Genomic DNA, 9,816 nt, shown 5'->3' with positions numbered 1-9,816 from the left:
ATAGTCCCCCAAGTGTTTGAGCTTTGAAGTATGAAATCTCGAGCACTTGATTATTCCTTCCATGCGGTCCTTTTCCTGAAAAGGAAAATACGGGACTCGGAGGTACGATTTTAGATGAAGACTGCTTAACCCATTTAAATTTCCATCAGAATAGTTGTAACCCTAGACCGGAAATTATGTTCTTTCCGTGTGTCTTTCAGGTCGTAATTCATCATTGAGTGCGGGCTAGCTTTTTGCCTATCATCTAAAATCGTTAGTAAAATTTTAATAATTCAAAAATAAAAATTGTTAATGGAGATACATGCCCATGGGTATTTCTTTTCCTTAGAAATAGTATCTCTTCAGATGAACAGCATTCCAATTTGAAGGTAGAATCTTGCCAACCGTTGTTTCAAGCTCGTATGCACCTTTTCCTGCGATACCATGAATCTTGTAAGGTCCTACCCAAGTTTGACTAACTTTCATGCATTAGCTGCCCTCGTGGATTGGCAAACTTTCTTGAGTACGAAGTCTCCAATCTTGAAGTATTTGAGACGAGCTTTCCGGTTATAGTACCGCTCCATAACTTGTTTTTGTGCTGCCATCCTTATTAATGCAGTTTCCCTCCTTTCTTCAAGTAAATCCAGGTTTAACCGCATCTCTTCTTCATTTGATTCCTCAGTAGCTTGAATATATCTCGTACTTGGTTCTCCTATCTCGACTGGAATTAAAGCTTCAACTCCGTATATAAGTGAGAACGGTGTTTCCCCCGTGCTTGTTTTTGCTGTTGTTCGATAAGCCCACAAGACCCCAGGTAGCACCTCTGGCCAATTGCCTTTAGATTCCTCCAATCGTTTCTTCAAGTTGTTGATAATGACTTTATTTGTTGATTCAGCTTGTCCATTACCCACCGGATGGTAAGGCGTTGAGGTAATCCTTTTAATTTTCCAACTTTGAAAAAATTCTGTGATTTGCGTGCCTATAAATTGCGGGCCATTATCACATACGATTTCCTTTGGTACCCCGAACCAGCATAATGTTTTGCCTGATGAAATCTCTGGCCACTTTCTCTCGTACCTGTTTAAATGCTCCTGCTTCTACCCACTTAGTAAAATAATCAGTAAGTACTAATAAAAATCTTACCTTGCCTTTGGCTTGCGGTAGTGGACCCACGATATCCATCCCCCACTTCATAAAAGGCCAAGGTGCAATGACCGGATGTAATAATTCAGCAGGTCGATGCATGTTGTTACCGTATCTTGGCACTTGTCACATTTAGCCACAAAATTTTCCGCGTCTTCTTCCATTTTTGGCCAATAATAGCCGACTCTAATCATGGTTTTAACTAAAGATCTTCCTCCTGCATGATTTCCACAATGTCCCTCGTGTATTTCTCTCATCACGTATTCTGTTTGAGAAGGTCCGAGACATCTTGCTAGAGGCCAACCGTACATCTTACGATATAAATTGTCTTGTTTTAAACAATAACGGGCTGCCTTTTGGCGAAGTGCCTGAGCCTTTTTCTTATCTTTAGGAAGTATTCCATACTGCAAAAAATTGACAATTTCATTTCTCCAATCCCATGTTAAATTATTGTAATTTACCTCGTTTTTATCTTGATCAAGCATGGAATGAAACAAATGAATCACGAAAGCATTTTATGCATTCGTTACTTCTGCAGCAGATGCTAAATTGGCTAGAGCATCTGCCTCGGCGTTTTCCTCTCTTGGTATCTGCACGACTTTCCAAGTTTGAAATTGCCTGATCAAATCCCGAGTCTTTTCCAGGTACTGTTGCATTCTCGCTTCTCTGGCTGTATAAGTCCCCAGCATCTGATTAACCACGAGTTGTGAGTCGCTTTTAATTATGACTTTCTCTATTCCAAGATCTCGTGCCAATTCTAGACCTGCAATCACAGCTTCGTATTCTGCCTCATTATTAGTAATAGGATGACATTTTATGGCTTGTCGTATAGTTTCTCCCGTAGGTGGTACCAAAATAATGCCTAGACCTGCTCCCTTTATATTTGATGAACCATCTGTAAATAAGGTCCAAGTACCTGGATTAGACCCATTAAATACCTGCAGTTCTTTCTCTGCCTCCAGCTGCATTCCCTGACTGAAATCTGCTACAAAATCTGCTAGAACTTGCGCTTTATTGCAGTTCTTAGTTGATATGCTATGTCATATTCGCTTAACTCCATAGCCCATTTGGCTAGTCTACTCGATAACTCTTGTTTATGCAGTATGTTGCGTAAAGGATAAGCAGTTACTACAGAGGTAGGATGACATTGAAAATAGGGCCTTAACTTCCTAGATGCCATAATTAATACGAGTGCAAGTTTTTCCAGATGAGGATATTGAGTCTCAGCATCTAATAATGACTTATTAACATAATAAATCGGAGATTGTTTACCTTGGTCCTCTCGAACTAACACAGCACTTACCGCTACTTCTGAAACAACAAGGTAAATAAGTAGTTTTTCCCCATCTTTTGGTTTTGCGAGCAATGGTGGATTTGATAGGTATGTTTTCAAATTTTTAAGCGCCTGTTGGCATTCTTCAGTCCATTCAAATTGATCTTGCTTTTTTAGGGCTGAAAAGAACCTGAAGCATTTTTCTGATGACTTGGAAATAAATCTTCCCAAGGCAGCTATTCTTCCCGTCAATCGTTGTACTTCTTTTTTATTTGTCAGTACATCCAAAATTTCTTCAATAGCTTTAATCTGCGCGGGATTTACTTCAATACCACGGTTAGAAACAAGAAATCCCAAGAACTTACCTGACGAAACCCCAAACGCGCATTTTTCAGGGTTTAATTTCATATTAAATTTACGAAGAATCTGAAAGGCATCGGTCAAGTGTTGAATATGATCCCCTGCTTGTTGTGACTTGACCAGCATATCATCTATATAAACTTCCATGGTTTTCCCTAGATATTCCTAAAACATTTTGGTCACCAGCCTTTGATATGTGGCCCCAGCATTCTTGAGACCGAATGGCATCACTTTGTAACAGTAAGTCCCCCTGTCTGTTATAAATGAAGTCTTTTCTTCATCTATAGGATCCATTTTTATCTGATTATACCCTGAATAGGCATCTAAAAAACTCAATAATTCATGTCCTGCAGTAGCATCAATTAATTGATCTATATGCGGTAATGGAAAAGAATCTTTAGGGCAAGCTTTATTCAAATCAGTATAATCTACACAAACTCGCCACTTACCATTCTTTTTAGGCACTACAACAGTATTAGCCAACCAATTTGGATACGTTACCTCGCGGATAGACCCAATTTTTAAAAGTTTCTGCACCTCATCTTGAATCACCTGGTTTTTGAAGGAACCTTGCTTCCTTTTCTTTTGTTTGACAGGTGGGTACGATGGATCTTCATTTAATTTGTGAGTCATTACATCCGGGGGTATACCTGTCATATCTGAATGGGACCAAGCAAAGCAGTCTATGTTAGCTTTTAAAAATTCAATCAACTTACATTTCATTTCATGGCTGAGGTTGGTCCCGATGTAGACTTTTCTGTCAGGCCAGGGTGCAAATAATACTACAGCTTCTAACTCCTCGATCGTTGTTTTGATGTTTTCATTTTCTTCTGGTTCTTGGATGGTATCAGGCCTCGAGTCTACATCTGTTCGCCCATGCTTAGTTGAGGTTTGCGTTGCAACATCCTCAACTTGGTTCTGTGATTGCTATTTATCTTCGCTTTTTGCGCTTGCATCTGCTACGGAATTAATGCTTCGGGACGCTTGCTGGTCACCACGTATTTGCCGTATTCCCCATTGTGAAGGGAATTTGATAACTTGATGCAAAGTAGATGGTACAGCATCCATCTCATGTATCCATGGTCTACCAAGAATCATATTGTAAGCCATATCCATTTCTACTACTTGAAATTTGGTGTCTTTAACCACTCCTTCTGCAAATGTGGTGAGCATTATCTCGCCCTTTGTCACAACGCTCGAGTTGTCAAAACCGGACAAGGTATGAGCCTTGGGTATCAACTTATCATCAGCTTGCATCTCCTTTACCACTCTTAAAAGAATGATATTAACGGAACTACCTGGATCAATCAAAACTCGTTTCAAATTAGTGTCATGTACAAGTAAAGATATTACCAGTGCATCATTATGTGGGGTCTGTACGCCATCTGCATCTGCATCATCAAATGAGATACTATCTTCTTCTATAACCTGTCGAACTCGCTTCCCGTGTGTAACTGCTATTTTTGACACCTTCTTCGCTGCTATGTATGTTACGCCGTTGATTCTTCTCCTCCACTTATGACATTAACCGTCATTTTCGGTAAAGGGGGTTTTGGGGGCTCCTGCCTATTTTTCATATATGCCTGCTTTCCCTTTTCACTAAATAACTCAGTTAAATATCCTTGTTTTAATAGATATTCTACTTCACCTTGAAGCAATCTACAATCCGTCGTTTTGTGACCGTGATCGTTGTGAAATTCACACCAAAAATCAGGATTCTGCCTATTCGGGTTTGATCTCATTTCCCTTGGCCAGCGTACCTTGTCTCCCATGCTCCTTAAAACAGCTACCAACTCGGATATGCTGACATTAAAACTATAACCGCCGAACTTTGCCTTCGAGTTTTTGTCATCCTCTCGCGTGTTTCGTTCTTTTCGGAACCTTGATGACGAACCTGACTCTATCTCTTAATCTATGATCGTACCCTGGGTTTTCCTATTTTGAACGCGAGTCTCTTCCTGCTGGTCCCATGTATGGCTCATACATATTTTTTCCGGACCTTTTTTCAGATTCAGCTCGCCTTGAATTTCCCCTTTCATCCCTTCGAGATTGAATAATGGTATCCTCTTCTATCCGCAGCTTCGTGTTATATCTGTTATAAACATCATTCCAAGTTGTTGCTAGAAATTCACGCAGACTTTCCTTAAGTCTCCTTGTGGTTTTTGAACTTTTTTCGTTTAGGTTGCTAGCAAATGCCATGGCTGCCCAGTTATCTGGTACGCGTGGCAACATCATCCTCTCCCGCTGGAATCTGTCCACGAATTCCCTAAGCAGCTCCGTATCCCCTTACTTTATTTTGAAAATATCCTCCATTCTTTTCTCAACTTTTTGAGCTCCCGAGCATGCTTTGATGAATGAATCTGCAAGTTCAACAAAAGAATGTATAGAATTTTCGGGTAAAAGAGGATACCATGTTAATGCTCCCTTAGTGAGTGTTTCTCCGAATTTCTTGAGCAACACTGATTCAATTTCCTGTTTGGCTAAGTCGTTGCCTTTTACACCGGTTGTGAATGGAGTTACGTGATCCCTTGGATCAGTCGTTCCATCATATTTCGGAATGTCGGGCATCTTGAATTTCTTCGGAATTGGTAAAGGAGCTGCACTTGGCTTCCAAGGTTGTTGTGAGTACTTGTCTATATCTATTCCCTTGATTACAGGCGGCACTCCAGGTATCTGCTCTATGCGGTTGCTCTGCTCCTTGAGCTGTTTCTGCAAAGTCAGTACTAAATTTTGTAAATCAAAATTAATTAAGTTACCTGACCCTCCATCACGGGGTTCGCTAGGAGTTCCTCCACTGCCTGAATTAACGAGTCCTAAGCGAGGATTTTCTAAGGTGTTGTTGTTTAGAGTTGATGTTGGCGGCACGACTGGCAACTGGTTAGCGAAGGCATCAAGGGCGTTGCTGACCTGTTGAGCGATTAACTTTTTCAAAGCTTCATTAATAGCCTCATCATTTTCAAATTGATCATTCACATTTGACCGAGACCCATCAGGAGTTCCTTTTCGAGATTGTCGAGGAGAATTTTGTGGAGAAGGGATCGGAGTTCCAGTGCCTTGCAAATTCTCCTGTTGTTGGTGTTCTCCTTGATTGTTGTCATTGACATTTGACATGATTGTTTTTGACAAAAAATTCGACTCAGAAAGTAATAGATTATCAGATTCCCGGTAACGGAACCAATTTGTTTAACCAGAAAATAAGAAATTCGGGTCAAAGCATATTTTTTATAAGAACTCGGGTTACTGATAATTAAATTTAAAAATAATTAAGAAGAATTGAGATGATTGATAGCTGAGTAAAAAGAAAGCAAAGTAAATCATTGTATTCCAATAATATTGTGTGTCTTTACAAGTGTTATATCTCTACTTTTATAGCTATTTATCAATAATACGTTTTCTTTCCTCTCATAATAGAGCTATTATGAGCAACTAATGACATTTAATATAACGTTATAATTGGTAATCGTAACTGTTTCGTGAAGATTCCATAACGTTTTCCAACATTGATGCTCATTAATTATGGATTATACTATTGTACTTTTGATATCTAGGTTCATTCCTCCAATGTCTTTTCATATTACCGAGAGGCTCGAGTAACTGTTCCTCCCATGTTTTTCTTGAATCACTGCCCGTACCTGTCAAAGCTCGTGCCTCTTCAGTTATCCTTTGCCAGATGTCACTCTTTTATTGATCCACGTATCTTGGTATATCATCACATAATTAATTCAATATATTAACTTGATTTTCCTAATACATTGTGCATAACACTTTGCTAGACCTTGTAGTAGCACTGAAGATCAACCCGTTAGATCAGTTAGTGTTGATGGGTTAGCTTTAAGAGGAGGAAACTTGTCCCTCATTGGAAAAATAGAAAAAGTCTTATATGGTTTGAATATTTTGAGAGATGTTTTGGAGGGAAACTAGAATTTGACTATATTATTAATAGTCAAGATTGGGCACTTTGGCACTTGAGCCAATTAAGTAGTTCGAAATTAATATCTTCATTCACCTATTATTTTTATTATTTAATTAAGATGTTTTTTTAATTATTAAAGTGTTTTTAACAGTTGACTATTGGTTTTGAAAAGGTGCATGTTCGTAAGGGTTGAGTCTATTGATTCAAACAGACACCTAGATGGTTTATAAATACCCCTTGCATCTCCAAAACAAATTATAACACAAAAATCAATAGATTTCCACTTACTTCTATCTACAATTCACTGAGTTCGTTCTAGTGAAAATTTGAGTTAATTGCTAGTACCAGTGGCGAAGCCACATGGTGATACCCTTCGTCGAAAAATTGCACTGTGTACATAGGTAAAATATTACGTTTTAGAGGTATATAACACATATTGCACACCCTTTGTCAGAATTTTTTTCACTTCTTTTAAATTTGAATACCCTTGGAGAAATTTCTAGCTTCGCTACTGGCTAGTAGTACTTGAATTTCATAGGTTTTGTACAATCCTGAAGGAGTTCTGCTATAATCGCTGTAACAACGAAAGTGGGAGGCTTAAATTCCTTAAAGATGCGGACTTCACTATCAAAAGCCTAATTATTTTGTCCCTATATTCTGCAATATTTTTCTAACACAACCTTGAGCACCATTATGGTGGTCTCTAAAAAGTAAATATCGACATATGGTGGGTTTATTGGTCAAGTAAGCACGATACTAAAGCTCATATAAATATAAGTCGAAAATTTATAGAACCAGATGCAAAAGTATGAGCTGGTTTATTGTGTGCAAGTGAAAAGAAATTAGGAAGAAAAATAGATCTAGTTGCGGAAGATCATACCATCTCCGTCTTGTCACCATCAATGAAGTCTTCGCGGTGAGGAACTAGTGGAGAGGCAACTAGTAACAAAAAAGAGGGGGGAAATGTTTGACCAAAAAATTTTAGGCCCTTTTTGTTAAACCAATTTAATAAGTAGATAAAGGGTGAATCCTAGTTAAGTGTAATAAATCCTAGATTCTAAAGTTCAATAACTTTGATGATACGGGACCATGTTCAAGTCAATGAATGCCAAGTTTATGCTCAATGACTATCAATAAATATGAGAATGAAAACATGCAATAAATATGACAAATGACATTAAATGTAATAAGAAGGAATTTGTCACCCAAATGTTGAATGAGATGGATGATTCCCTCTTCTGACTATAACGTGTGACAGCAGACTATGAAAATGAACAAAATGTTCTTGGATCTTGTGAATAAAAGAGGAATGTTTAGTAATGGAATCAAACAGAGGAGAAAAGACAAGCTTTTTGTATATTCTTGATAGTCAACCCTTTACCTGACGTTCCTCTTAGAAAAGTCTAGAAAAAAAAACCCCTTTTTGTTCCCTCTCTCTTCCTATTTATAAGGGATATTCCTAGAAAACCCTAAAAAAGTACAATTGAGGGAATATTCAATGGAATATTCCTATTGGCTGGAATGCAATTCGTACTGGCTAAGTCTGTACGAGAGAGTCAAACTCTAGCTCCGCCGTTGGGCGATTCCACCCCACAGGCAGCCGTTACGTCGGCTGAGACCTATGATCATCACGTCTTGCACCTAATTGATGAGTCGTCTCATGACGAGGAGGAGGTGGTACCGAGGAAAAGGCGGAGGGTGGAGACCGGAAGGGTCGGTGCTGCTGATGCCTAGCCAGAAAGGCCCATTGGTTTGGATGCAGAGGCGGCGCCCTTACTGGGCATTGAGGCTGCTCCCACGCTGGCTATCGTCACGGAGGAAAGGCCATCAGAGGTTTAAGGGACCTACGACAGAGGGGAGCCTGTACGAACAGCCAGGGTCGGCTCATCATCAGCGGACGGAATGGATAGAACCGTCCTAGTAGAAGATGATGGGTCGGCTCCGATGTCGACCGTGAGGAGGTGCAGGTTTTTGAGGAGAGGTTCACCGAGTGGAGATAAGGACGGAGGGTCCTGATCGGCATATAGTCACCGTAGATTATGACCTCTTGGCCAACTCAGAACGGCGGTGCCAGCCTTCGCTCCTATGTGTGCGGACTCTGAGAACATGACGCTACAGACGCTGAAGGATGCGGATCTGTCGTTGGGTATATCTGGCATGGCCTTGCAATTAAGCTTGGTTTTCCCATGTTAAGTTAGTTCATTTCGTATGTGCAGTATACTTCCGCTGACCTGTCTTCTTTTGTGTGTCAGACCCTTATCATGGAGATTGAGCGTGATCAGTGGGAAGAGCGAAGAACGACCCTCTTCAAGAAGATGGTATCCAAGTACAAAGAGTACCGTTCTAAGCACCGAACGCTAGTCAACTTACTTAGCGAGGACGGCCAGTTTTAGATGCTTCGCGATGGGCTCAAGCAGAAGGATGAGGAGCTGAGGGAGAAGGACGAGGAGCTTATGAGGGTCATCAGCAGATACATCGTGCTTGAGGGGACGCTGAGGGCTAAGGAGGATGAGCTCGAGGCGAGCAAGGGAGTGATGGACGAGAATATTGAACTTCAGGCGCAGGTGGTGTCTTTAAGGATCGAGCTTGAGCAGAGCGAAGCAAGGGCTGTCACCTTGAGGGGTGAGTTGAGCACCAAGGTCGAAGAGTTGGGCCGAGCTGAAAAAACCAGAATGGCCGCTGTGGCGGAGGCGGCAACCCTAGGGGGCACCCTCCGTGTTTGCAGGTCTGAGAGAGCTATTGAGGCGGAAACTTCGGCGCTCAAGGAGGCAAGATTTGAGGAGCATATTGGGGGTTTGGAGGCGGAGCTATCTGAGCTGAATGAGCAGGTTGTCACCCTAAGAGATGAGAAGGTGCAACAGCATGCCCAACCGTCTACTTCTCATACTTCTATCGTCCCAGTGTGTCACGGGAGTTCTATGAAATATAGGTTCATGCTGAGGCCCAACTTGACATATACAGGTCTCTGAAGACGGCTGTAAATATTTCCGAGGCGAAATTTGAGGATGTTCGTGTCAAGGCACGTGCAGCTCGTGACGCCTGTGGCTATGATCCTGGTATGCCCATCTGGGACGATGATGAAGAGACCTTAGATGGGCTTGCCTCCGACCCTTGTTATGACAATGAGTATGCCGGTGACGTCGGTGAT

The sequence above is a fragment of the Nicotiana attenuata genome, unplaced genomic scaffold, assembly GCF_001879085.1.
Source record: "Nicotiana attenuata strain UT unplaced genomic scaffold, NIATTr2, whole genome shotgun sequence".
Classification (NCBI taxonomy): domain Eukaryota; kingdom Viridiplantae; phylum Streptophyta; class Magnoliopsida; order Solanales; family Solanaceae; genus Nicotiana; species Nicotiana attenuata.
The sequence above is the reverse complement of the archived record's forward strand: the minus strand, read 5'-3'. Positions refer to the sequence as shown.